This window comes from Talpa occidentalis, unplaced genomic scaffold, assembly GCF_014898055.3.
Source record: "Talpa occidentalis isolate TD23 unplaced genomic scaffold, MPIMG_talOcc4v2.1 talOcc4.8, whole genome shotgun sequence".
NCBI lineage: Eukaryota > Metazoa > Chordata > Mammalia > Eulipotyphla > Talpidae > Talpa > Talpa occidentalis.
The window spans coordinates 82,449,662-82,477,056 of NW_023605194.1; the positions used below are offsets into that span (position 1 = coordinate 82,449,662).

The window sequence follows — 27,395 nt, forward strand, 5'->3', positions numbered from 1 at the left end:
GATAAATCTTTAAAAAAATAAGTAAATAAAAATAAATTAATGCCATCCTCCATTCAAGATTATAATGACACAACTGATATCATTTTAAAGATTAGTAGTTCAGGAGGACATGTTGGCATGAAGATGGGTATGTTGGGGGTACTACATTGAGGAAGTTAAGAAATTTGATTTTATTACTTGATTGATTTCATTTATTTTATTTTATTGATTTTATTTACATAGTATTGTTATTGCTGAATGGAAGTGACTGTAGAATGTAATATAAATTAAAATTTTAAAATGGACAAATCTTCATATCTCCTATTCTCTGGTTCCATGAAAAATGGGTGTATAACAAATCACTTCAAAATTTAGTAACTTAAATAACAATTGCTCCACTTACCCATGATTTTCTGTATCAGTTATTTGGCTGGGTTCAGTTGGAAAATTGTACTAAGAATAAGCAGTACACTTGGCAGTTGTACTGAGAATAAGCAATTTAAGTTGCTTCATTCCCATTTCAAACAGTTAATAATGACTGTTTCCAGGATGAAGTAGTCCCAATGGGGTATGCTGGACTTAACAGTAACATTTCAACATAAGGCCCAAGGTACAATATTGTAAAAAAAAAAAAAAAAAATGAATGCCATCCTCCATTTAAGTTGTTGATTATTTTTGTTGTTGCCTCACTGTCCAGTTGGTTACATGACCAAGCACAGATTTAAAGAGGGACTAAACAAGAGTATGGATGCAGGGAGAGGTGATTCATTGGGTATATTATTTGTAAAATCTACCACACTTCTCCATGAATTAATAAGCCAAATCCAATTTTATTCTAGAATTCATAAGATTAAAGATGAACACAATATTACAATAGTTACCTATTTACCACAAAATCATAATTATTACAACATATTTAATTATCTTTATAGAGGGTACCAGCAAAGCAAGAGTTACTAAACTTGTCATTAGGACCTTTTACAAAATTCAGAGGTGTATTGCTTTTAAGAATTGCATCGATAATTTATGAACAATTTAAATTTCTTAATTACATTCCACTTCTCATAGCCTGGTTTCTTACTAATTTGGAAATTCCTTTTGATATTTGGTAATCTGAATGTGACTAAGCCAGAAGAATCCTATGTCTTCTTTTTTTTTTTTTTTTTTAAAGATTTATTTGTTTATTTATTTATACAAGCACTGGGTACAGTCAGAAGCACAGGAGGGTGAGAGAATTCACCAGAGCCAGAGAGGGGAGCAGAGCAGGCAGAAGGACCGAAGCGGGCGGCAGGAGAGGTCTGCGCACCATGTGGGACCCTCCTCCGGTGGCCGGGGAGCAGCCGGGGATCGAACTGGCGCTGCAGAGGCTGCGGGCAGCTTTGCAACCTAGCGCTCAACCGCTGCGCCACCGGGGAGGCCCCCCTATGTCTTCTTTTTAAGGAAAAGAACCACTCATAGTTCTAATCCCAAAATACTTGAGGAATAGTGTTGATTTAATGCTTATATAATCATGTCACTGAGGTCTACTCTCTCTATTTAAAATTGTTTTCCCCAATGTGATACCCATTACAGTTTAAAACACATACATTACTTTTAAAAATTAATTTTAATCTTATTTTCCAAGAAAGCAGGATATTTTCTGTTTACCTGCTCTAAGAGGTAAAATAAGAAATGTCATATTGTAACTGTTCATTTTCATTTAAAAGGACAGATGTATGCTTAAAAAGGCCATATATGACACGCCAACAGACAGTATCATTCTAAATGGCGAAAAGCTGAAAGCATTTCCATTAAGATCTGGAACAAGACAAGGATGTCCACTCTCACCACTGCTTTTAAATATAATACTGGAAGTCCTAGCCAGAGCAATAAGACAAGAGAACATACAAGGAATCCAAATAGGAAAAGAAGAAGTCAAACTATCACTATTTGCAGATGATATGATAATATACATAGGGAACCCCAAAAACTCCACAGAAAAACTAATTCAATTAATCAAGCAGTTTAGTAAAGTGGCAGGATACAAAATCAACACACAAAAATCAGTAGCCTTTCTATACACAAACAATCTGAAGAAGAAATAAAAAAAAAATCCCTTTTATCAAAACAAAAAAAAATCAAATACTTGGGAATAAATCTAACAAAAGAGGTAAAGGACCTATACAAAGAAAACTATAAAACACTGTTAAAAGAAATAGAAGAAGACACAAAGAAATGGAAAGACATCCCCTGCTCATGAATTGGAAGAATTAACATCAGCAAAATGGCCATCCTACCAAAAGCAATATACAGATTTAATGCTATTCCAATATAAATTTCAATGACATTCTTCAAAGAAATAGAACAATTATTGATGAAATTCATATGGAATCACCAAAAACCCCAAATAGCCAAAGCTCTTCAAAAAAAAAAAGGGAATGGAGGCATCACACTCCCAGACTAAAAACTATACTACAGAGCCATAATCATCAAACTGCATGGTATTGGAACAAGAACAGACACACAGACCAATGGAATCGAATAGAAAATCCAGAAATAAACCCACAGATTTATGGTCAACTAATCTTTGACAAAGGAGCAAAGAATATGCACTGGAGCAAAGAAAGTTTGTTCAATAAATGGTGCTGGGAAAACTGGGTTGCTACATGCAAAAGAATGAAGCTTGACTACTACCTCACACCATGCACAAAAACCAACTCAAAATGGATTAAAGAACTAGACATAAGACCTGAAACCATAAAATACATAGAAGAAAATATAGTTGAAACACTACATGACATGCACCTCAGACATCTTTACAGACACATCACCCAAAGCAGTGATAGTGAAGGCAAAGATAAACAGCTGGGACTACATCAAATTAAAGAGCTTCTGCACAGAAAAAAGAGACAATAACCAAACAAAGAGAAACCCCACTGACTGGAAGAAAATTTTGCACACAACACTAATGATAAAGGACTGATCACAAAAATCTACAAAGAGCTGATGAGACTCAACAAAAACAAAGAAAATAATCCAGTCAAAAAATGGGCAGAAGAGCTAAAAAGAAACTTCTCTGAAGAGGAAATGCAAATGGCCAAGAGGCATATGAAAAAATGTTCAACATCACTTGTAATCAGGGAAATGCAAATCAAAACTACAATGAGATACCATCTTACACCACTGAGAATGGCACATATTAAAAAACACTAGCAACAACAAATGTTGGCGAGGTTGTGGAGAAAAAGGAACTCTCCTGCACTGCTGGTGGGGGTGCAAACTGGTCCAACCACTATGGAGAGCTATGTGGAGATTTCTTGACCTACTAAACATAGAGCTTACATATGATCCAGCAATTCCACTCCTAGGTATTTACCCAAAGGACACAAAAACATCAATTCCAAAGAGCACCTGCACCCCTATGTTTATAGCAGCACTATTTACAATAGCTAAGCTATGGAAGCAACCCAAATGCCCCCAAATATATGACTGGATCAAGAAGATGTGGTACATATACACAATGGAATATTACTCCGCAATCAAAAAAGATAAACACATGCAGTTTGCAGCAACATGGATGTAGCTAGAAGGGATCATGCTCAGCGAAATAAGTCAGAAAGAAAAAGAAAAATACCAAATGGTCTTACTCATAGCAGGAATTTAGAAAACCTAAATAAGAGACCAGGAAAAAGACTAATCAATACAAAGTAAAAATCAAAATCAACAAGCAACTATAAATGAGAGACACACTACGGAGGGGAGGGGGAGAAAGGGGCAGGGAAAGTAAGGACTAGAGTAAAAATAAGGGGGGAGATTCAGTTGTGTGGGGAGTATAACCAAAAGGAAAATGCATACATTGTGCAAAGATGAAAAAATATGTAAGAATTATATAAAATAAAATATTTTTAAAAAGTGAAAAAAACCCTATTCAATAAAAAAATAAAAAATAAATGGCCTCAAAATGACAGATCAAGTATTGTAAAGTTAGGATGCAAACCAGCACCTAACACCATGACTGCAAAATCAATAAAATATTGACAAAAGAGATTATAAAGTTGTGTTTTGTCATCTTCAATTGGTATGGACTATTTTAGTTGAGTTGTCAACAAAGTTCTAAGGAAACATGTAAGAGGAGTCACATGTACAACTTTAATTCTAGGCAGGAGTTGTGAAATAAACAAAGGACTGATAAGAAATTAGATTGACAAACGTGATTGTATCTTACGCAAAATGGCACAGAGGAAAATAAAGCTTATTCTGTAAAGTTTTATTGAGCAGCAACTATGTTGCGAATGTATATATAAGAGGAAATGATGAGGTTAATGCTTTCACAGAATCCAGTGGGTATTGTAATGGGCATGAGAAGCAGATGTCAGGTAGTGTGATGATGTCTTTGGATGGTAAGTAGGTGAATGGTATTCCATTGAATGGTCATAACTTTGAAATATGAGAAGGAAATGATTTACCTTTAAAAATTCTCTGTGGTGATACATGGAAAATTAAAAATAGTAAAATCAAGTGGAGGCAAAATGAGGAGTTATAGGGTAGTTCTGACTAGAGAGTGCTATGGAAGTGAATGGAGATCAGTGGATACTTTGAGGCAAGGGTGCCTAGAAGGTATCTATAGGGTTGGCTGTGGGTTCTGTGTGGACTGCAAGAGATACAGCTGTGACTGAGTTCACATTCTTATTCAATATTAGATAGTAATTTAGTTCATTTATGATTTGCTAAAAAATAGCTATGAATATCATAGTTTCAAATGTTATTATTAGTATGACTTATAGGTCTAGCATTGGAACTGGTTAAAAGAATATATTTTAAATTTTGGTGGGTGTTACTAAATTAATAAGAATTTGAAACAAGTTTTAAAATCATACCAGATTTTGTGAGAGAATTTGATAGATATTATGAAACTACTTTTTAAAAATAACTTAGATGTATTTTTTCTATGTATTTCTCTATTTACCAATGACTTCTTTAATGGCTTTGTAGTGCCCTAAGGCATTGCCTACTACATATTACAAATATAAATTAGACAATAAAAAAAGAAAAGATTATAATTTTGGTGGGTATTTATGTAGTTTTTGTGCATATGCTAAAATGTTGGTGCATTTTGGCTTTATTTTTAGGGACTGATTATAGATCAACCTTCCTGTCTCCCTTCCTTTTATTCAAGTGACTATAAATTTGTAAAAGCATCATTTAATTCTGAAAATAAATGACACTTTGATATACTACAAATTTGCATGTGTTTTGATGTACCTAGACTATGTAACCTGCTATATTAGTCTTTATATTCTAAGTATATTAACTTACATAAGTACTAAGTAGTTTAATTTTTTGTTTTTTATTTAAAATGTCCCACTATTCATGATAATTATTTACTTCAAATATTTTATTCTATTTTTGCATGTTTAGTGTTTTCTTTTGAAAGTAAAAAATTCACTTCACAAATTCTAAATGAAAAAATCAAAATCTAAATCTATGGATATGTTTATTACAGGAGGAACATTAAATTTCAGATGAGGAACAGTCAAACTCAAATCTTCACATCACTGAAACTTTCAAAACAAGGTATGATTTTTTAATATATTCATATTTGAAGACTATTTTCTCAGAGGTGCCATTGCATGTTTATTAACAATATTAATAAACTGTTTTTTGAGGCATATGCATATAAATAACCTAATGAGTCTTATAAATTTTGTGTTACTCATATTTTTCTACTGTCAAAGTGTATTTCTTTATAACTGTCATTACATTGCATTTTCTGTTAATGAAATGGGCAATCAACATTATGATTTCATATCTTTAGGGCATTTCTCATTTTCATTACATTTTGGAATTATAAATGTGGAATTGGATTGGTCCTTTTGATTAATAATATTCTGTGATTCATTCTTAAGTTAATACTTTTTTGAAATGGGTAATTGTTGGTAAATTAATCATCACTTTTTTTTCTTGTGAATTCTTTGGTTTCATTTCCTCAGTGTCATTGTTATGTAATTATTTTTGAAAAAATATGCATGCTTTCAAATGAGGTATTATAGTTCTGTCATTCTTTGATTATCCATCATCACTTATTCAGTCTTATTGCTAGTTTTGTAAAGGTTTGTTTCTTGAGTTAACTTTTCGTGAATCTATATTTTCTTTACCCATATTTTTTCTTTAAATTTTTATATTAAATGCTATTTTATGTAATCTTTATCATTTTTCTATGATTTTATTTATTTTATAAAGGTTTCACTCTATGTTTAAGTACTTATCTTTATTTTTTCTTGTGTTGAAATATTTTCTACTGAATCTTTGTTTTTGAAAAGCACATTTTTTATGACATGTAATAATTTGATTATAATTTTATTCTAAATAACTTACAGTTGATACTTGATTCATTCCTTGGCACAGGATTGTTTAAATATCTATGTAATAACTTGGAGGGGGTATATTGTAGAGGGTACAAAAGTCAGTCCTTTCCCTGAAGCAACCAGTAAGCTGGCAAAAACTGACAGAATCTGCTCGCCTTAAAAAACAAGGGGAGTGCTTACTGAAGAATGAGGCTGCTAAATTTTGACATACTAGCCCGCTTATCATTCCTCATTCTCCAGACTAGCAGAAGTTTTTGCCCATGTTCTTTGGGTAGCTTCTTGGAGGTGGAGTATAGGGAGGATTTAGGGGGAATAGAAATCTTGTTCTCAAAAAATTGTGTTTATGCATTTTGGCCATTTGGAAGTCCCTGAGATACCAATGTAGAGAATGACCTTTATTTTAGTGCTGTTCTGGACTAACTTACCTAGCAGTAGGTGGAGAAAGTATTTACAGACATTTGTCACCCATAGGGATATCAACTAACAAGCAGTTGTCAGACCCACAATCATAGGAAAGAGGCTAAGGAGAAAAGTTTTTGGTGGAATAAGGTCATAGAAAGATCACCATGTATACCAGGGAAACTAGAGGGCTATGCACATGCCCAGGAATGGGTACATACACAGAAAGGATGTAAGTGGATCTTAGGTTTACACCAGCAACTCACCTTTTTGTCCAGGCATGTGGAAGGTGAAGGCTGTAGCAAAACTTTAGACAAGTGGTGTAGCCTTGAAGGAGTACCCTCCATAGAGCCAACTGGCAAAAAATAAGAACCATTGTTTTTCTTTCTTTTTTTTTTTACCTTTCTGACACAAACATTTAAGGAAATCTCCATGAAATCACAGGAGGAATGAATAATGGCAATGTGATGTAGTGGCCACACATGACAAGCAATATAATCTTTGGAAAAATAATTTCAAGAAATCACGAGAAATATGGATAACTATATTTCTCAAATATTAACAAGAGCAAAATCTTAGGAAAGGAATAATCTGATTCCCAATATCATTACATAATAATACTCAAAATGTCCAATTAAAAAAATGTCCATAAATTAAAGATGAACAAAGACACAAAAAAGTCTAATTTATTCATAGGGCAAAAAGTATAGAAATGATCCCTGAGCAACTCTAGATATTAGATTTGACAGACAAGAACTATAACTTTTTTTAAAAATTAAGTAACAATACATTATAATGTTTCAGGTGTGCATCTTTATAAATTAATGTTTGTATATATTACAATTAGTTCACCACTAAAAATTCAGTTCTATCCTTTACCTTACATTTGAGCCAATTACCCAATTGAGTCACCCTTATCCTTCTTTTCTGGTAACTACTAATTGGGTCTTAAAGTCTGGAAGTTTATTTAGTTGGTTTAGGTTCTTTTTGTGTCACATGAAATCATACAATGTTTGTCTTTCTCAATATGACTTATTTCACTAAATGCTACACCTTCTAGGTCATTCCATGTTGCTCCAAAATGGCAGAATTTCATAATTTTTAATAGCTGAGTAGTATTCCATTGTGTTTATATATATGACATTTTCTTTATCCTATATCTGTCCATGAATACTTAGGTTGAGGTGTGTGTTTTATTTAGTTTTTTTAAGATTTATTTATGCATACAAGAGCTGGGGTACAGGCCAGAGATGCAGGGGGTGAGAGGATTCACCAGAGACAGAGTGGGGAGCAGAACAGGGAGACTGACTGAAACACACTGCTGAGGGGAGCAGCGGGCAAGACAGAAGTCTGCTTCACCATGTGTGTTGCTCTCTGGCTGGCCGGGGATCGAACTGGTGCTGCAGACCTCTTCTATCTTGCCCCAAGGTGAGGTGTTTTTTCTGGCTCTTAGCTATTGTAAATAGTGCTGCAGGGACCACAGTATGCACCAAACTTGTCAAAATTATTTTCTTCAGGTAAATACTTAGAAGTGGAATGACTGGATCACATAGAATTTTTATTTTTAATTTATTTAGGAATCTAAAAAATGTATGTAAGGGTTCTCTTTTCTCCACATCCTCTTAAATACTTGCTGTTTGTTACTTCTTGGATAGTAGCCATTGTCAAAAGTGTAATTTAATATTTCAGGGTTATTTTCATTGCAATTCTCTAATAAAAATGATTAGCATTTTTTTCATGTGCCTATTGACTATTTGTCTCTTAAAAGAAGTGTCTATGCAGATTCTATGCCAAATTTTAATCAGATTGTTTGCAGTTTTGGAGTTTTTTTAGTTCTTTGTATATTTTTGATACTAATCCTTTCTTGATATATGTAAATCAACTGTCTTAAATATACTCAAGTTTGTTAAGGAAAATGAACAGATAACTAAAAGAAACGAACAAAAACACGCAATGATAGACAATATCATAAAAGATAAACGAAAGCAATTAACTAGAAATTCTGGAAATGAAAAACTAAATGCAAAGAAATGCAAAGAAATCATTAATGGAATTTTGAACAGATAGTAGAAAAAATAAATAAATTTAAAAAAATCGATTAAAATTACTCTGTCTGAGGAACATAAAATTAACTATGAAGTACAACAAATAAAGATGAAGGGATATTTGGGACACCATCAAGTGCATCAGCACATGAATATCAAAGTCCCATAAGGAGAAGAGAGAGGAAATAATAAAAAGAATATTTGAGTAAATTATGCCCTAACTGTCCCCAAATTTCTAAAAACATGAATCTACACATCTAAGAAACTCCACACACATTAACTGCGATAAACTAAAAGATTTATACTAATAACTATGTGGATCACAAGGTAACAGATGCACTCAAACCACTAGTGATGGGAATGATAGGCTGAAAAAGCAACATTGGTGATTAAAGTGCAATTTCTACTATTTATAAATAACTATAGAGAAAACTGTCATACTTTCCATAGGCACATAAGAAAAAGAAACATAGTGAGAACCTATTCTAAATGTAATTTCACAAAAATAGATTTCACACACATTAAAGACAGGAAGCATATCCAATCATCTGGATAGACATGCTGCTCTACTTACATTACTTTAAATGTTTTCAGAATAGAACAAAGATACCATTCTGTCATCTCCTGGTTATCATAATTACATTACAAAACCAAGATCTCATTTGTAATCCTCATTAGTTTAAGGAGAAAATGGAGTTGTTGTGTCGCTTAATGAAAATCCATGCCAAAATGTTCTGTGAAATTAGTGTTATTCTCAATTTTCAGGCATATAAAATGGTGTCATTATCTAACAGTGTGGTGCTTCTCATACCCTAAAGAGCCAGGAAATATTGTTTTATTATAAGGGAAAGATAGATAAACTGTAAAAAAATCAAATTACTGAATTGGTCTTTCAAATGCTTAACCTGGATAGAGGATTCAAGATCTAAATATGCATTTGAAGTTTACTTTTATGAAGTGAGGTGATAAAGTACTGGGCAGGGGGTAGGGAGAGATATTATGGGTAAAATGTTCCAATGAACACTGATCTCGCATTTCGGCTCTCCTATATTTTTCATCATGTTTAATGTAATAGTGTAGGTCTTAAATAGCATCAAAGGGCCCAAATGAAGTGCTATGGTGATGCTGGAAGTGATCCCAAGAAACCAAAAGTCTTGACATTATAGAGAAAAGCATATTGCTTTATATGTACCATAAACCAAGCCCTCAGCTCTGCAAGCCCACTGTGTCAAAATAACTGAATCTAGTAACGGACCACTATAAAAGAGAGAAAGGAACTTCCTGAGGCTGTCACTGCAACTACAGCAGGAAGAGCAAAAATGTTGTACTTTTTAAGAAATACCCTCCAATTTTATATTAAAATGCAGGCTTCTGGTGGCTATACTGCTGTAAGAAAAGCATTTCTCCATTTTGTCACAATTCAAGTTAAGTTGACAACCTAAAGGAAGTGAAGAACCTAAAGCTGCAGAATTTAATATCAGCAAAGGATGGTTTATAATTATAGAGAAAGGTTTGGCATTAAAACGTTGAGATAAAAGGAGAAGCAGCTTCTACTAGCCAAGAGGTAATAGACAAGGTAAACTAACAGTACCAAGATAGAGTGTATAGTAAATATATTTTCTCATCTTTATGATGTTCTTAACATATTCTCTCTTTTCATAATAACATTTTCTCTATATGCTTTGTTGTATGTATACAATATATCATACCTATAGCATACAATGTGTTAATTGACTACTTATGTTATAGGTAAGGTTTCCAGTCGACAGCAGGTTATTGGCAATTAAGTTTTTGGGGAGTTGAAAGTGACACATGGATTTTACAAGGGCCCACTGTATTTGTACCATCTTTCTAACACATCTGTTCTTTTCTAAAAGATCACTATTTCCTTAGGAATTCTTCAATGTATAAGTTCATCCACTCTTCCAAGGATTTAATTTAGCAAGTTTTGTATTTTTTTGCTCATACACTGATACTTCTTTTAATATATATCCACCACTTTCAAGTTGTATTTTCCTGATCGATAATTCTTCTAGAAAACTCAAATACAGTATCTAGAAAATTTAAATCACAATGTCTGCATTGTGTAACTATATTTGGTTATTTTTTGTTTGTTTCATTGTTGGTCAATATCATTCAATCAAGTGACTGAAATGTCTGACTGTCTTTACATCCAATATTTTATCAACCACCTGATCCCTTTGAAATTGTCCCTGTTCTCTCCATCTTGATCATTGCTTATGGTGTAGTTCTCATTAATTGCTTTTTTTAAAAAAAAGATTTATTTATACAAGAACCAGGGTGCGGGCCAGATGTGTGGGAGGGTGAGAGGATTCACCAGAGACAGAGCAGGGAACAGAACAGTCAGACTGACAAAATACACTGCTGAGGGGAGCAGCAGGCGAGATAGGAGAGGTCTGCTGCACCATGTGGGTATCTTGCCCACCAGCCGGGATCGAACCCACACTGCAGAGGCTGCAGACAGCCTCACAGCACTGCACTGAACTGCCTGTACCACCAGGGAGGTCCTCTCATTAATTGCTTTTTATGCTTCTATTGTGATGGTCAACATTCTATGTTGATGCCAGACATTTCTTTCATGGTGCTGGGGCCTTTCATGGTGCTGGGGCCTTCCCTGGTGGAGCAGGCGGTTGAGTGCAGTGCTGTGAAGTTGTCCGTAGCCTCGGCAGCATGGGTTCAATCTGGGCTGACTGGCAAGGGTCCTGAGGCAGACCTCTCCTGTCTCGCCCACTGCTCCCCTCAGCAGTGTATTTTGTCAGTCTGCCTGTTCTGTTCCCCACTCTGTCTCTTCTCACCCTCCCACGAATCTGGCCTGTATCCCAGTTTTTGTATAAATAAATAGATAGATAATTAAATTTTTAAAAATGTAATTTCTTTTGTGGTGCTTACACATAGTATACAGAAAATAAATACTGGAATTTAGAATCATTGAGAACCACTCAGTTTTGTGTTCTGCCAATGATTGCATTGAACTCTATGCTCAAGCAACTTAGTTAACTACAAATTTCTACTCCAATCCTACAAACATATATAGTCAGAACATTCTCTGCAAATCTGCTCATGCTGTCCTCTGGAGTGCTCAGAGACTGGAATAATCCCATCTCTTCCAAGTTTTCAGAAAAAAGATATTTTTCATTAAGAATCAGGGCTAGCTTCACCTTTTCAGAAAACTTTTTCAACCTTTTTAATTCCCAGAGTCTTTCCATTGATATATATTGCTTATTTGGGGTATTCTCATAGTATGTTGTGAATTGATTTTACTAAAACTGTATTGGAAGTTTGATCATCTTTGTCTATCTGCACTTTTCTGGTGGTCAATTCCTCAAACTCAGTTGAAATGAGGCAACATGACTTATTAATGTTTTTGTTTTGTTTTACTTTGATTTTTGTTCTTGTCTAGCACAATTACTGGTAAAAGCAACACAATAACAAAAAAAAAGTTGAAAAGAATGAATGAATGCAAGCGATATATCTGTATATCAACCTGTGCACATGCACATGCACATACATACACATACATATACACATACATAAGAGACCTACTGAAAGTTGTCTAAGCCACTTTGGCTGTTCTGAAACAGTATTCATTAAATGACATGAAAGCTGTGTTTGGATTGCCCTTTAGCAGAGGCAGCAGAATTAAGCATCTATATTTAGCAAACTGGCTTCAGAGCCTGTCTGAAGTTAGTTCAGACTCATTCCCAAGTCATTTATTTTAACAGCTAGTGCATTTTCCTCAGCCAATCCTGCTTTAATACTTTATTCCTAAGCATACGTGGCTCTGCAATAATAGTGATGCCACATAACTCTTATCTCCTGAATACAAATTATTAGAAATAATTTATGTATCCTTTTTTACTTTTTGATTGAACATTAATTACCTTAAACAATAAAGAACATACACTGTTGAGCCTATATATTTATATATGTAATAAAATATATTTTCCTCCTGCAGACATTATTGTAATACATGTGAGTTTTATTTAAAGTAACTGATATATATTACTTTATCAAAGCTGAAGTATATATCTGAAAGTTATCTAGATTTCAATCACAATTCTAACCCCTATAAGTGGACTGCAAAATTATGGGAACAAATTAAAATGCGTATATTTTTTAGAACAATTTTCTTTTAAAATTTTGTTTATTACCCCCCCACCCCCGTGGTGCATCAGTGAAGTGCTGGGCTGTGAAGCTGCCTGCAGCCTTTGCAGCACTGGTTCGATCCCCGGCAACCAGCGAGGGTCCCAGATGGCACTCAGACCTCTCCTGCTGTGCCCGCTGCTCCCCTCAGCAGTGTACTTTGTCGGTCTGCCTGTTCTGCTCCCCGCTCTGGCTCTGGTGAATTCTCTCACCCTCCCATATTTCTGACAGTACCCAGTGCTTGTATAAATAAATCTTTAAAAAAAAAAAGTTAAAAAAAATTATTGAGGCAATACTGATATACAATTGCTATATATGACTCAGGGGTATAGAATCATACCTCTTTAGATGTGTGTTGCCACAACACACCCACCCCCATAGCACCCAGACTCCTCTACCATAGCCAAGCATTCTCTTCTCAAAAAGCTCAAATGTAGAGGTAGGAGTATCAAATACACTAATGCTCAAAATACTTGAAAAACCTTGTACTAGTCTTGAAAAAGTTCACATTAACATCAAACTGTTATGATGGAACAAAATGAAAAATATTTTAAGAGTTTTTCCCTCAAATATATAATTTATGGAATAGTTTTAAATATATAATCCAACTAGGCTTCTCTTTGTGTATCTTTAAAATTAGAATTTATGTGAATTCATTTGAACACATGTAAAATTGAGTAACTATTGCTAGACTAATAATAATAGCAGATCACTAATTCCTAACTATAAGTTCCAACACTCAGATGATATCATTTTAGCATACTTTAATTCTTTTTTGAGATTTTCCCTCCATATCTCACCACTTTTGATTTTTGTTTTAGAAATTGTTTTCTTTTAAAAGATGAAAATGTCTCTTTTTTTAATCTACTTCTACACAACTTCCATCCCAAATCCTCCCTTTATAGTATTGTTACCATTTCTATCAAACACTATGCTTTGCATAATTATATAAATGATTATTATAGCTTTGGTATGTAGAATACTAAATAAATCATTACAAACAGAATTCTACACTTATATTTCATTTCTAGGACATTTTTAATTGAAAAAAAGATCTATTCCATTTCTTTTCATTTAACAACAGAATTCTAAAGTTCCATCATATTCTCATTTATCTCCCTTATCTTTTAAATCTACTAAACATCTGCTCCCCAGAAAGATTCCTTTGTTGTAATCTGGTAGCTCCTTTTAAATGAACTTTAATGAAACATAAACTTTACAGAAAAGTGGTACAAAGATGAAAATATATATCATGATGATTGTGCACATGTTAAACGTTTGTATACAGTAGATCAAAAAACACTTTCTGAACCCTTGAAATTCCCTCTTTTGCTATATGTCAGTCACTTTCTCCTAGCATGGCTTTTATGCTTACTTTAACACAATTAGTTGTATATCTTTTGTCCTTATCATAAATAAAGGAATTGGAGTATAAACATTTCTTTGTCTAAATCCATTCTCTGTTTTTGGTGAGATTATCTATCATGTGTGGAATTATGGCATGTACTTAGTTCTGTATAGTAATCACTTACTCCATGTATCATGTTACATCGTTCCATTCTCCTGTTGGACTCTGGTACCTTCCAAGTTTTGTTTTGTTTCATCATATGTAGTCCAAATGAGTTATTTTGTGTTAGTGTTTTATTCTCAGTATTACTGAGAATTTATTGTGATTCTGATGCTCAGGTTCTGAAAATTTCACAATGATGTTGTTTTGCGTGTGTGCGTGTGTGTGTGTGTGTGTGTTGTATCCATTGTATGCAATATTTCAGGTCTATCAGTCTCAACGTTGATAGCATCATTACCTAAAAATAATATGGTTTATTTGATAGTTTCAAACTTATTTATTCTTTCTCTTTAAATTTCTATTGTATGGATGCTGAACCATTTGGAAGATTACTCTATATTTCTTTTTTTTTTTAAGATTTATTTATACAAGCACTGGGTATAATCAGAAGCACTGTAGGGTGAGAGAATTCACCAGAGCCAGAGCAGAGAGCAGAACAGGCAGACTGACAAAGTACACTGCTGAGGGAAGCAACGGGGAGCAGGAGAGGTCTGCGCGCCCTGTAGGACCCTCGCCTGGTGTCCGGGGATCGAACCAGCGCTGCAGAGGCTGCAGGCAGTTTTGCAACCCAGCCTCAACTGCTGTGCCACCTGGGAGGCCCTACTCTATATTTCATATTCCTTTCACTGATTTTTTCATTTTTCTTTTGTCCATTTCTTAGATACCCTTAATCATTTTCCATTCCTTTTTAAATTTTTCATTTAAAAAAAAAACAATTTATAGTTATGACCTCATACTTACCTTCAGTAGATTACTGTAAGCCCTTCAATAAAGCAATAACTTATCTTTTTTGAGACAACCAATATACATGTACATACATTTCAGTATATTTTTCTAATTTTTAATTGTTTTTCTTTTGGGCCTTGATCTAGAAAGAGAAAGAAATTTCACAAATATTTTCCTGTAAATATTTGACTTAGAGAATTCTAAGATGTGAACAAAGGAGTTGGAAACCTTGTGTCATGGACACTTTTACTTCAATTACTCCATATACTTTCCCATTTCTAAAATGCTTCTATTGTCTTATAATTCTTTTTTAGATTTTTGGTTTACAAATATACTCTCTTAAAAATATACTTATACTGTAATTTCAGTGAAGTTTCAGAAAGAAAGGATCATGAAAATAATCAAGTGTACCCAACCACCATGATTAACTGGAAGATCTGACATCACTTCCAGCTTCATTGAGATCTCTTCAAGTTAGGAAGAGGGAATGTTTTAAACTTTAATTCTCTGGTCTGTTTTATTTTTCATGGTTTTCATGAAATTTTTTAATATCAATTTCTTAACTTCAGTTACATTTTAAGAACTGTGCTTTACAGCATAAGACTAGTGAGAAGTGACTTCTGCCTTTAGGAAACCCCCAGCCATTTCCCAGTGTTGGAAAGAGGATGGTATGTCCTGAGGGGAGTGAATTGGATAGAGGAGCAAGCTCCTGCATTACAGGATGTGGCATATATAATCAGAGAATAATGCTCTGAGGATACTATACAAGGAAAACAGGGAGTTAGGAACAGGAGGGTTAGGAAACCCTATTTCTGTATAAGGAACAGGGAGTTAGGCAACCAGGAGGAGAAACTGGCCCTGAGGACATGCCTGGGTTTTTTTTATGTAGCATATGTGAATGAGGGTGCATATTTCTTTGTATGTGTACATATCTGCATGTGTTTGCTTTTGTTTCTCCATCTACTGCATTAAGTACAATACTGTGACTACTTTTTTCTTAAGAGCAGTGTCTGCTACAGGATGTCAAATTGCATTGGAACCAACTATAGACTATGAATCTGGAAGTAAGGTTCTTTTCAAACAGTCAGGGAATTTAATCCTTATCAAGTAAAAAGTGTAGAGTGAGACAAAATTAGAGCACCCTAATGAATAGCCTAATGAATATAAAGTAAATCTAATTTTGGATACTATGGTAGCTTCTCTAAGGTAGTTATGGTTAATTTTATATCTAAAGAATGAATAAATTTAGGCAATGCAAATATGGGGCAAAAGGAAAATCTGGGGTGAGAACATCATAGGTTCTAGGAAAATCAAAATCAAAGATCTTGTCCTGAGGTGGAAAGCTACTTTGAATATTCTTAAACTTAACACTGCCCCTGTTTTGACCACTCTCCCTGATCCTCCCCTGCTATTTGCCTCAGATCTAAGGTCACCTTGTAAATTTTGTATTTTTTCCAATTCTTTGTTCTGTTTCTCTATATTCCACATGTAAGTGAAACTATCCTAAACTTGATGTAATTTTTTCATACTCTTATTTAGTCAAATGGAAATAATGAAGCCAAGAATGAGTTGAAAGGGATCCTTTCATACATTAGTAGCATAAAGAAAGAAATCAATTATTTAAAAGTAACTTTGTGATTTAAATCAGTCTTAAAATATTTTATAATCTCAAACCCTTGAATTTTATTTTTTAAAATATTTATTTATTCATACAAGAGCTGAGGTATAGGCCAGAGGTGCGGGGAGTGTGAGAGGATTCACCAGGAGCAGAACAAGTGGATTGACTGAAATACACTGCTGAGAGGAGCAGAGGGAGAGACAGGAGAGGTCTGCTGTGCCATGTGGGTTAGCTCCCTCGCTGGGGATCGAACTCACTCGGTTGGTGCAGTGGCTGTGGATTGCCTCATAGTGCTGAGACTTTACCCCTGGTGCCACTAGGGAGGCCCCACCTTTAAATGTAAAGAAAATTTTCTGTCAGGAAATAGTCAAATTCTTAACAATATGTACATGTTAGGAGTTGGTGGTGGAAGTATTTCTAGAGCAAGTAACATTTATCCTAATTTTAATAATTAGGAGTGGTTAAATAAATTTTGTACGTAGTTATAAAAAATAATTTAGTCACTATAAATTATGTTCTTGAATCATCTGAAAATTTTCATCTTATAATGTTAAGAAAAGTGAAACCAAACTGAATTGTCAATGCTACTTTTAAAAGCAGAATATATTTTGAAAGTCACATACTGATGATGGAAAATATTTTTCACTTACCTATGTAGAAATATGAGAGAATGATGTAAATAAAATCATTTATTATACTATATATCATTGTTCCATAGTGAGTTATTTGTTCCCTTTGTCCTTCAGAGTATCTGTCACAGCCTAAATAATCCATGGCACATAGTTAATAAGGAGGTAGTGATATATTTTTTAGGTAATATTAAGATACCCCATCTGGTATTTCTACCATAGCACATACAACACCAAATCACCCATCCATTATCCTTCCCCATAGTCCATTGTTCTTCCTTCCCTCTTTGTTTTTACCCTTCCACCACCCAACCCCCTCTGATGCTTCCCTTCTGTAAGTCAGCTTTCAATTGTTAGTTTTTTTTTTTAATTAATAAATTTTATTTTTATATTCCCCATACAATTGCAATCCCCCCATTCTGACCCCAATCCCTCCCCTCCCGCCCCCCACCCCCCAAAAAGTGTCTCTGGTTCATAGTTTTTGTTGATTTTGATTTTCACTTTCTTATAGTTATTCATTTTCCTGGTCCCTTATTTAAGTTTTCTAGATCCCTGCTATGAGTGAGACCATCCGGTATTTTTCTTTTTCTTTTTGGCTTATTTCACTGAGCATGATCCCTTCCAGCGTCATCCATGTTGCTGCAAATTGCATGTGTTTATCTTTTTTGAATGCTGAGTAATATTCCATGGTATATATGTACCACATCTTCTTGATCCAGTCATCTATTTTTGGGCATTTGGGCTGTTTCCAAAGCTTAGCTATTGTAAACAGTGCTGCTATAAACATAGGGGTGCAGGTGTTCTTTGGAATTGATGTTTCTGTGTGATCCGACGCATCTGTTTCAAGGCACTTAGGTTGTTCCCATAATTTAGCTATAGTAAATAGCACTACAATAAACATGGAGATTCCAAGTTTCCTTTTGAATTAGTGTTTTTGAATTTTGGGGCTAGATAAGTAGAACTAACTGGGTCAAATACTTCTCAGATTTTAATGATAATGAGAAGCAAAAAGTTTTGTGTGGATATAGAACAAAAGCAGCCAGCTTTTGCTGACAACTTGAGTAGATTCATTGAATTTGCGGAGGTAGGGTGAAGATTAAAATGTGTTGAGTGATGAGTGGGAGATGGAAAACAGCTACAAGTTGCTATGTTTTTAAAAAAATTAGTATTGGAGCTATTTTTACTGAATAGATCTATAATGAAACCCAGCTGTCATGGATCAATTGTGTGAATTCAGATAATGTAATATCAAGAAATCAAAAAAAAACAGGAAACAATAATATCTAGAATATATCAGTCTATAGATACAAATATCTGGCACTAGATATTTTCCTTGAAAGAGTATATTTTCAAATATGTGGAGATGTTGAAAATTTAAAAGAATGGTGATTGACAGAAGTTTATTAGCCAAGAAATAAACAGCAATTTTTCATGTTTGGTACATGTAGGGATTAATAAGAGTTTAGAAACTTCTGTCAATAAGAACATCACTTTTAAAATGCCCTTTGCCTAATGTCCACAGAATTATAAATTAAAATCATGTTTATAATTTTTATAATTTTTGAATGATAATTGAAAATCTTTTTCTTAAATCTTTCTTTAAAATATTTATAGTCTATAATAGTCAAGTTTTATTTGGGCGTATGCTTGTCAGTTTTGCCTATGTAAGTTATATTAGAGGTTAGAGCCTCCATTTCACAATAGGTAAAAAATCAAACACAATACTTTCATTATTCATTAACATTATAGATAGAACTAATGTGAATTGTATCTGGTATGGGCCATGTCAAAATTAAGTCATTATTTTCATCTTTACCTTATAAGCTAACTCTATTCTAGTGATTACATACAAATGTTTCTGTGTCCTTTGTGTAAATACCTAGGAGTGGAGTTGCTGGATCATATGGAAGTTCTATCTTTAGTAGGTTAAGAAATATGCACACAGCTTTCCATAGTGTTTGGAGCATTTTGCACTCCCACCAGCAGTGCAGGAGAGTTCCTTTTTCTCCTGGATGGTCTCACTCATAGCAGGAATTTAGAAAAACCTAAATAAGGGACTAGGAAAAAGACTAATTACAATAAAGTAAAAATCAAATCAATAAGCAACTATAAACCAGAGACACACTACAGTGGGGGGCAAGGGGAGGAGAAGAGGGATTAGGGTAAGAAAAAGGAGGTGGGAATTGTATGGGGAATATAACCAAAATGAAAATGCATACATTATGCAAAAACAAAAAATGATGTAAGAATTATATAAAATAAAATAATTTATATAAAAAAAGATGTGTTAGATTACCTATCAGGACAGAGAAGTAAGAATGATTTTATGTCTGCTTGTAACAGGGTGGTCCCCAGGAAAGGGGGAGGTTCCAGGTTTCCTGCCCCACCCAAAAAGAGGGTGGAGCTGAGCAGGGAGAGAAGAAGCTACAGAGGAGACTGAGGAAGGAAGGAAGCGGGATGGAGAGCCAGGAGACCTGGAGGAGGCACATGGAGCCAAGAGACACATAAAGAAACTATACTTGCCTTTAGGTCAGGGACTGAGTGACACAGATGTGGGTGAAAGATGCATGGGGAGGTGACCATGGTGGTTTTTATCTTGATTTTGACTTTGCTCTTTTCCTTCTGGGCTTGTCTGGTTGTTTCTGACCCTTGTATTAAAGCTCCTTCCCGTTAAAGTCTCATATGTTTTGTGTTGATTCAGCGGGTAGCAGAACCCATTTAGAATAGGCATATTTGCGGGGTTTGGGGTGCACCTCAACTGCCCTGTAACATTGGGTGCTAAATCTGTTACAGGGCAGGGAGAGGTGCACCCCAAACCCCGCAAATATGTCTATTCTAAATGGGTTCTGCCACCCGCTGAATCAACACAAAACATATGAGACTTTAACGGGAAGGAGCTTTAATACAAGGGTCAGAAACAACCAGACAAGCCCAGAAGGAAAAGAGCAAAGTCAAAATCAAGATAAAAACCACCATGGTCACCTCCCCATGGGTCTCTCACCCACATCTGTGTCAACCAGTCCCTGACACAAAGGCAAGTGTAGTTTCTTTATGTGTCCCTTGGCCCCATGTGCCTCCTCCAGGTCTCCTTCTGGCTCCATCCTGCTTCCTTCCTTCCTCAGTCTCCTCTGTAGCTTCTTCTCTCTCTCTGCTCAGCTCCACCCTCCTTTTGGGTGGGCAGGAAACCTGGAACCTCCCCCTTTCCTGGGGACCACCCTGTTACATGCTTACTGCTGTAATAAATAGGTGACTATTTATCTTGATAATAAGTTTGTGGGGCCAAAACTTTTGATGCTTATATTTTTTTAAAAAATTACTTAAAGGTTATTCTTACCCCATTATTTTTAGTTCAGCTAACAATGATTTTACAAAATTACTTATTTCATAGAGTGCAATTAAATAAGAGCAAGTGCCTAATACAGTGTAGCTGCTTAGGAAGTGCTCAATAAAATACTAGTTCTGTTAATCAGAATTAGAAGGTGGATTGCTCATTACATTATGATGTCTGGGAATCTGATTTGAATGTACAAACTCAAGAATGGAATTAGGATCATTCTTTCAAAGTGTAACATTAGAATACCCTTGATTAATGACCCAGTCTAATCATTTCATAAGCCCCTAATGAAACAAATCTAAAAATTCCTTGAGTAACTCTAGGTCCATATACACAGTGTATTTCAAAATGCACTAAATTAGTGGAGAAAATTGTTCATTAGTGGGATAGACCTTTCTTGGTATTCCAGTGATTTCTTCCTCTGATTGACTTTAGATGTGTCTCTAAATCTAATGAAGACACAGTGGACAACTGATAATAGAGGAAAAATAGCCATGTGCAAAGGATAAACTATTTAGTCTTCTCTGTCAATTCCCTCCCTAGGTATATGGGATATTCAAGTTGAGGTGTGTGTGATTCCAGGAGAATGGAATAGCCAGTTTTGTTAGGGAGTAGAGTCACTCTATATTAACAAATTGTTGTCAATGAGGAAAACAAGAATCACACCAAATGTATACTGTGTAAAAGAGAAATAACTAGGCTGCAGCATGCTTCCTTAAGAATTCTGATTACCTTCCTTTTTTACCCCCATAAATTCTACTTCTCACTTGGCTATTATGTTGACATAAATGTCTGGGAAGAATAGAGAAAATCTCAAGGTTGAGTTTAACTTCAGGAAATAGACCTTTATTTCCATACACTCCTAGAGTGCTTACTAGTATTCTGAGCAATAGGACAGTAATTTTTCTACAGAAATATAATGCTGGTAACATTGCACTTCACAAATTATACTTTTGAATACATATTAGCATATTTCATTCTCATAAATGTCCTGTATGTCTGTATATATTACTGACTTAAAATATTTAAGTGAAATGCTATGTTGAAGTAAATGTTTGAATCTGTGTTAACAGAAAAAGATATTTAAAATGAAATCAATATTTTCTCTAATCAGACAATGAGAAAAGGTGATAAAGTTTTTTGTTTTGTTTTGTATTTTAAAAAGAAGGTTTGGTTATTTTCAAATCCCATTTAAATATGTCAGTAAGAACTTTAAACAGACAGTTGACAGTTGCCTATTTTATCAGGCACCTAATTCCATTAGGGGTAGTCTAACAGTATGCAACTCTAAAGCTTCACCAAGGAAACAAATGTTTTCATATAGTAATACCTTGTACCTGAAAACTACCAAAACAATCTCTGTGAGATTTGAATGCAGAGAAGCAAAAAGGACTCAGTCTGATGTTTTATGCCAATGACCATCTCTTATAGCAAGATGCCCAGTGGCTTGGCAGGAGATACATACTGTTAGAAATCATTTCAAATATTTTACATATTTGGCCTTAGCAACTTATGGGTATTTTCATGACTCTAGGAGAGTTGAAATAGCCATCAAGAAAGAATATGTATATACATTCATACAAACATTAATAAACTATTATTCATAAATCTCTCTAAACAAGATAACATATATATATATATATAAATGTTATATATAATGTTTGCATATAAATATTAAATATATACTTTTTCAATTTTGTGCTTTGGACTTTAAATTCAAAAGTCCTGCCTAGTTAATAATTTTTGCAAAGAGTGTATTACAAGAATTTTGCATGGCTTCATAAAACTTCCCACTGTACTAGTACCCTTCTCAGATAAAATAGCTCTAGATGTAAATGTCCACTATCTGCATATCTGTTACTCAGTTTATTGAGATGTAATTCCTTCTGTAACTGGGTTTCAAGCAGTTATGTTAAAAGTGCTTTACAATTTTAAAAATATTGAATAAATTATTTCCTCCTTTAAGCAACTAATGAGGTGAATATTATTCTTCTGGTTTGTACCCAAGGAACCTGAGACACACAGATTGTTAGTCACTTGAAGTTACTCAGTTTGTGAATTTTAACTTCAACCATGCAGTCTTTTTTTTTTTTAACCATGCAGAGTCTTATTCCTCAAAAGCCTATGCTCATTTTAGCACATTTGTACTATTCACTTAGTTTTGAAATTTACACTTTAATCACGTTAGAAATTAGATTTGAAATATATGCTGTCTTTTGAATGAAAAGTGAATCCTTAGATTTTCTTACCAATATTTCCATAAAACAGATATCTTGCTTAGAAATTAAATTTTAATCCATACCTTTTCATATTATCTTTTAGCAATACAATTCTGTTTTCTCCTTTTAAGTTGAAATAATGTAAAAAAAAATTTAGCGTAAATTAAAAAAATTAAAATAAAAAAAAATTAAAAAGTGTACTTTGGGGCCTCCCTGGTGGCACAGGCGGTTGAGTGCAGCTCTGTGGAGCTCTCCGCAGCATCTTCTGTTCCCTACTCTGTCTCTGGTGAATCCTCTTAGCTCCTGCATCTCTGGCCTGTACCCCGGTTCTTGTATAAATAAAATCTTTTAAAAAAATAAAATAAAACGTATAAGTTAGATTTCCTAATATGTAAAAAGTAAGACTAAGAAGCAAATTTCAAGAGTAAATATGTTTTTTTTTATGTTCAGAATTCTTCTATTCTCAACCACACTCCAAAAGATTTGACCTAACTTTTTAATTTAAGCCTGTACAGAAAAATAAACCAACAAAAATGATATAAACTGTAGATATATAGAACAGTTTAATAATCTTTCCCGAAATTATAAAATGTTACCTGTAATTCTTGAACTAGATAGTTTGTGACATTTTAAATGCTTATGTAAAATTCTTATGGCAGATTTTGTTATACACATCAATTTATCTTAAATTAACCTCATGAATTTGCACTGATTTTAATAATTTCCATCTTTTAATAAAGGATAAATTTATATATGTTTTCCACAAGCTAGGAAAGTATTCTGATTTTTTTTTTTAATAAAGTCACCCTCATAGTTGAAACCACTGCTTTGAAATGTCGCCATTAACACTTCCTTTTTTAAGTGTTAAAATTATAATAGGCCCACACAAATAGGTGGGAGGTGCTAATGGACACTTTTAACTTTTCTTGAATGCAGAGTATCTATTAAAAAGAAGCTGCATAGCTTTTAAAAAGCTTAATGATATCTTATTAACTGAATTTTACAAAAATGGCCAAAAAGGTAACTGCAATCAACAAACTTTTATGCTATGCAAAATAAAGAAATAAAATATCAATTGTACAAAAATATTAATGTACATGTAAGGGATTTTACTGCATATAAATTATTTTGTTTGACTCTATTATGCAATAACTTACCTCTGATATAGTTCAATGTTTGTGAACTTTAGACTCATCACACATTCATGATATACTAAAGAAAACTCTATATACCTATTAACTTTCACTGATAAAAGCATAAAGATATAATATGAATACTAACAGCTTTAAATTGTTTTGTGATGAACTATACCGTATGTTTCTATCTGGACTTTGCAGAATTCCAAGCATCCAAATGCTTAAACAGCTGGTACCATTTTGCAGATAATTGCTGTAAGATGCATTTGTCCTTCCCTGTGCTGATTTCTCCTTCTGTTTATGTTAAGTCCAAGTGGATGCCATCACAGTCCTCTTAAATGTCTGCTTGCTTCATGAGTTCTCTTTCCAAACTAAATATTTTTATCTAAGAAAAATTCTTCCAGGTGTGTATCTTTCTAAGAAACATGAAAATTGATATGGGTTTATGCTTCTCTTTAGTCTGTATTCTCAAAAATAACATTTGTTCTAGCCTTTGAAAATATAGTATGTTTTCCCTTCTCTAAAAATTGAATTACGACTTTTCTCCAGAACAGCTAGGCAATGCAAAGCATTGAAAGTCTCATGAGCTGAGGAGAATGTGTTCTTTATATTTTTTTTTGGTTGCTTCTAAACCTGAAATGTTTTTGCTTACAATTTGATTGCAATGGAATTATGGCAACATTTAAGAACCAGTGATTATCATGGAGTCTATTTGTTACTTAAAAAGCAGAAGATTTGTGTTCTCAAAAATTCTTATACTTTGGGTTATTTAATTTACTGACATACAGATTTTCACAGTAATCAATTTTGTTGCCTGTATTTCTGAGAAGTCTATTATTTTTCTTTCATTTCTTATTTTTATTAGAGCTTTCTCTTTTTTATTCTGAGCCTAGCTGGAGATTTGTGTACTTTTTTTTCTGAGAACATTTTTTTTTTTCATTGATCTTTGAATTATCTTTATTTTTTTTGTTTGTTTTTTTTTTCTTTTATTTATTTTTTTTAAATTGTATTTTTATATTCCCCATACAATTGCAACCCCCTTATTTTGACGCCAAGCCCTCCTTTCCCCGCCCCCCACCAGCCATAGAGTGTCTCTGGTTCATAGTTGTTTGTTGATTTTGATATTTTCTTTCTTATAGTTATTCTTTTTCCTAGTCCCTTATTTAAGTTTTCTAGATTCCTGCTATGAGTGAGACCATCCGGTATTTTTCTTTTTCTTTTTGGCTTATTTCGCTGAGCATGATCCCTTCCAGCGCCATCCATGTTGCTGCAAATTGCATGTGTTTACATTTTTTGAATGCTGAGTAATATTCCATGGTGTATATGTACCACATCTCTTGATCCAGTCATCTATTTTTGGGCATTTGGGTTGTTTCCAAAGCTTAGCTAATGTAAATAGTGCTGCTATAAATATAGGGGTACAGGTGCTCTTTGGAATTGATGTTTCTGTGTCCTTTGGGTAAATACCTAGGAGTGGAATTGCTGGATCATATGGAAGCTCTATATTTAGTAGGTCAAGAAATCTCCATATAGCTCTCCATAGTGTTTGTGTTAGGGGGAAAAGGATGTCCTATTTTCCTTTGTAAATAAACCTTTTATTAACCTTTTGTGTATGCCTGTAGTGGAGTATTAATAAGTCCCTTTTAAGCGTGCAGGTGAGGACCCACAGCCAGGCAACCCATTCAAGATCAGGGCTGCCCTATAACAGTTGGACCAGTTTGCACTCCCACCAACAGTGCAGCAGAGTTCCTTTTTCTCCACAACCTCGCCAACACTTGTTGTTGCTAGTTTTTTAATATGTGCCATTCTCAGTGGTGTAAGATGGTATCTCATTGTAGTTTTGATTTGCATTTCTCTGATTACAAGTGATGTTGAACATTTTTTCATATGCCTGTTGCTTCTGTACAGCAAAAGAGACAATAACCAAAACAAAGAGAAACCCCACCAACTGGGAGAACATTTTTGCATACAACACTAATGATAAAGGATTGATCACAAAAATCTACAAAGAGCTGATGAGACTCACCAAAAACAAAGAAAATAATCCAGTCAAAAAATGGGCAGAAGAGCTAAAAAGAAACTTCTCTGAAGAGGAAATGCAAATGGCCAACAGGCATATGAATTATCTTTATTTTTTGATATATAGACTACATTGCCATGATTCATTCATCCGTGTTTGGACACTTACGTTGTCTCCATAGGTCAGCTACTGTAAATAGTGCTTCAGTGAACAGAGAAGTGCTTATATCCCTTCATGTTACTGTTTTTTTTTTTTTTTTTTTTGCATTGTTGGGTAGATACCCAGCTATGGAATTGCTGGGTCATATGTTAGATTTATTTTTTATATTTTGAGAAATCTCTATTGTTTTCCATAGGGGTTGGACTAGTCTACATTTCTACCAACAGTAGAAGGATTTTCTTTTCTCTGTCATTTCCAGAACTCTCTGTATTTGTGTAGGCCATTCTCACAAGTGCAAGGTAGTATCCCCTTGTAGATTTGATTTGCATTTCCCGGATAATAAGCATTTTTTCATGTGCTATTGGTCAACTTTATGTGTCCTTTGGAGAAGTGTCAGTTTTCTGGGTTTTGATGGGATTATTTTCCCATTATACTGAGTTATGTAAGATATTTGTAGATCCTTGACATCAGCCCCTTGTAAAATGCATGATTTGCAAATATTTTCTCTGATTCAGTAGGGTATCTTTTTGTTTTAGTGATAATTTATTTTGTTGTGCAGAAGTTTTTTATTCTGATGTAGTCCAAATTGTTTATGGAGTGTTTTGCCTGTGTTTTCTTCTATATACATTATGGTTTCTGGTCTTCCATCAAAGTTTTTTTTTTTTTTTTTTTTTTTTTTATAGATTTTGAGTTGAATTTTGTGTAAGGTATGAAATAGTGACCTTGTTTCATTGTTTTGCATTTGGCTGTTCTATTTTCCCAGCACTAGTATTGAAGAGGCTTTCCTTGCTTCAGTGTATGTTCTGGGCTCCTTTGTTTTGGATTTAGTGTCCATACACGTGAGAGTTTATTTCTGGAGTCAGTTCTATTTCATTTGTACTACTGTTTTTGTTCCAGTTCTGTTGTTTTATTATAGCCTGTAGCCTGGGAGTGTGATGTGACCATTACTCCTCTTTTATGTCTGGATTTCCTTGGCTATTTGACATCTTTAGGGGTTCCATATGAATTTCAGTAATGATTGTTCTATTTCTCTGAAGAATACAGTTGAACTTTGAT

The 27,395-nt window shown here is 34.1% G+C and overlaps 1 long non-coding RNA gene across 1 annotated transcript in view; it reads left to right on the forward strand.

Moving 5' to 3' along the window:
- LOC129145057 (uncharacterized) overlaps window positions 1–27,395 on the forward strand; it is a 188,335-nt gene that overhangs the window by 82,474 nt on the left and 78,466 nt on the right. The window contains exon 2 of the long non-coding RNA XR_008550091.1: window positions 5,462–5,532. This is a non-coding gene — a long non-coding RNA (uncharacterized LOC129145057). The remainder of the gene's footprint in view (window positions 1–5,461; window positions 5,533–27,395) is intronic.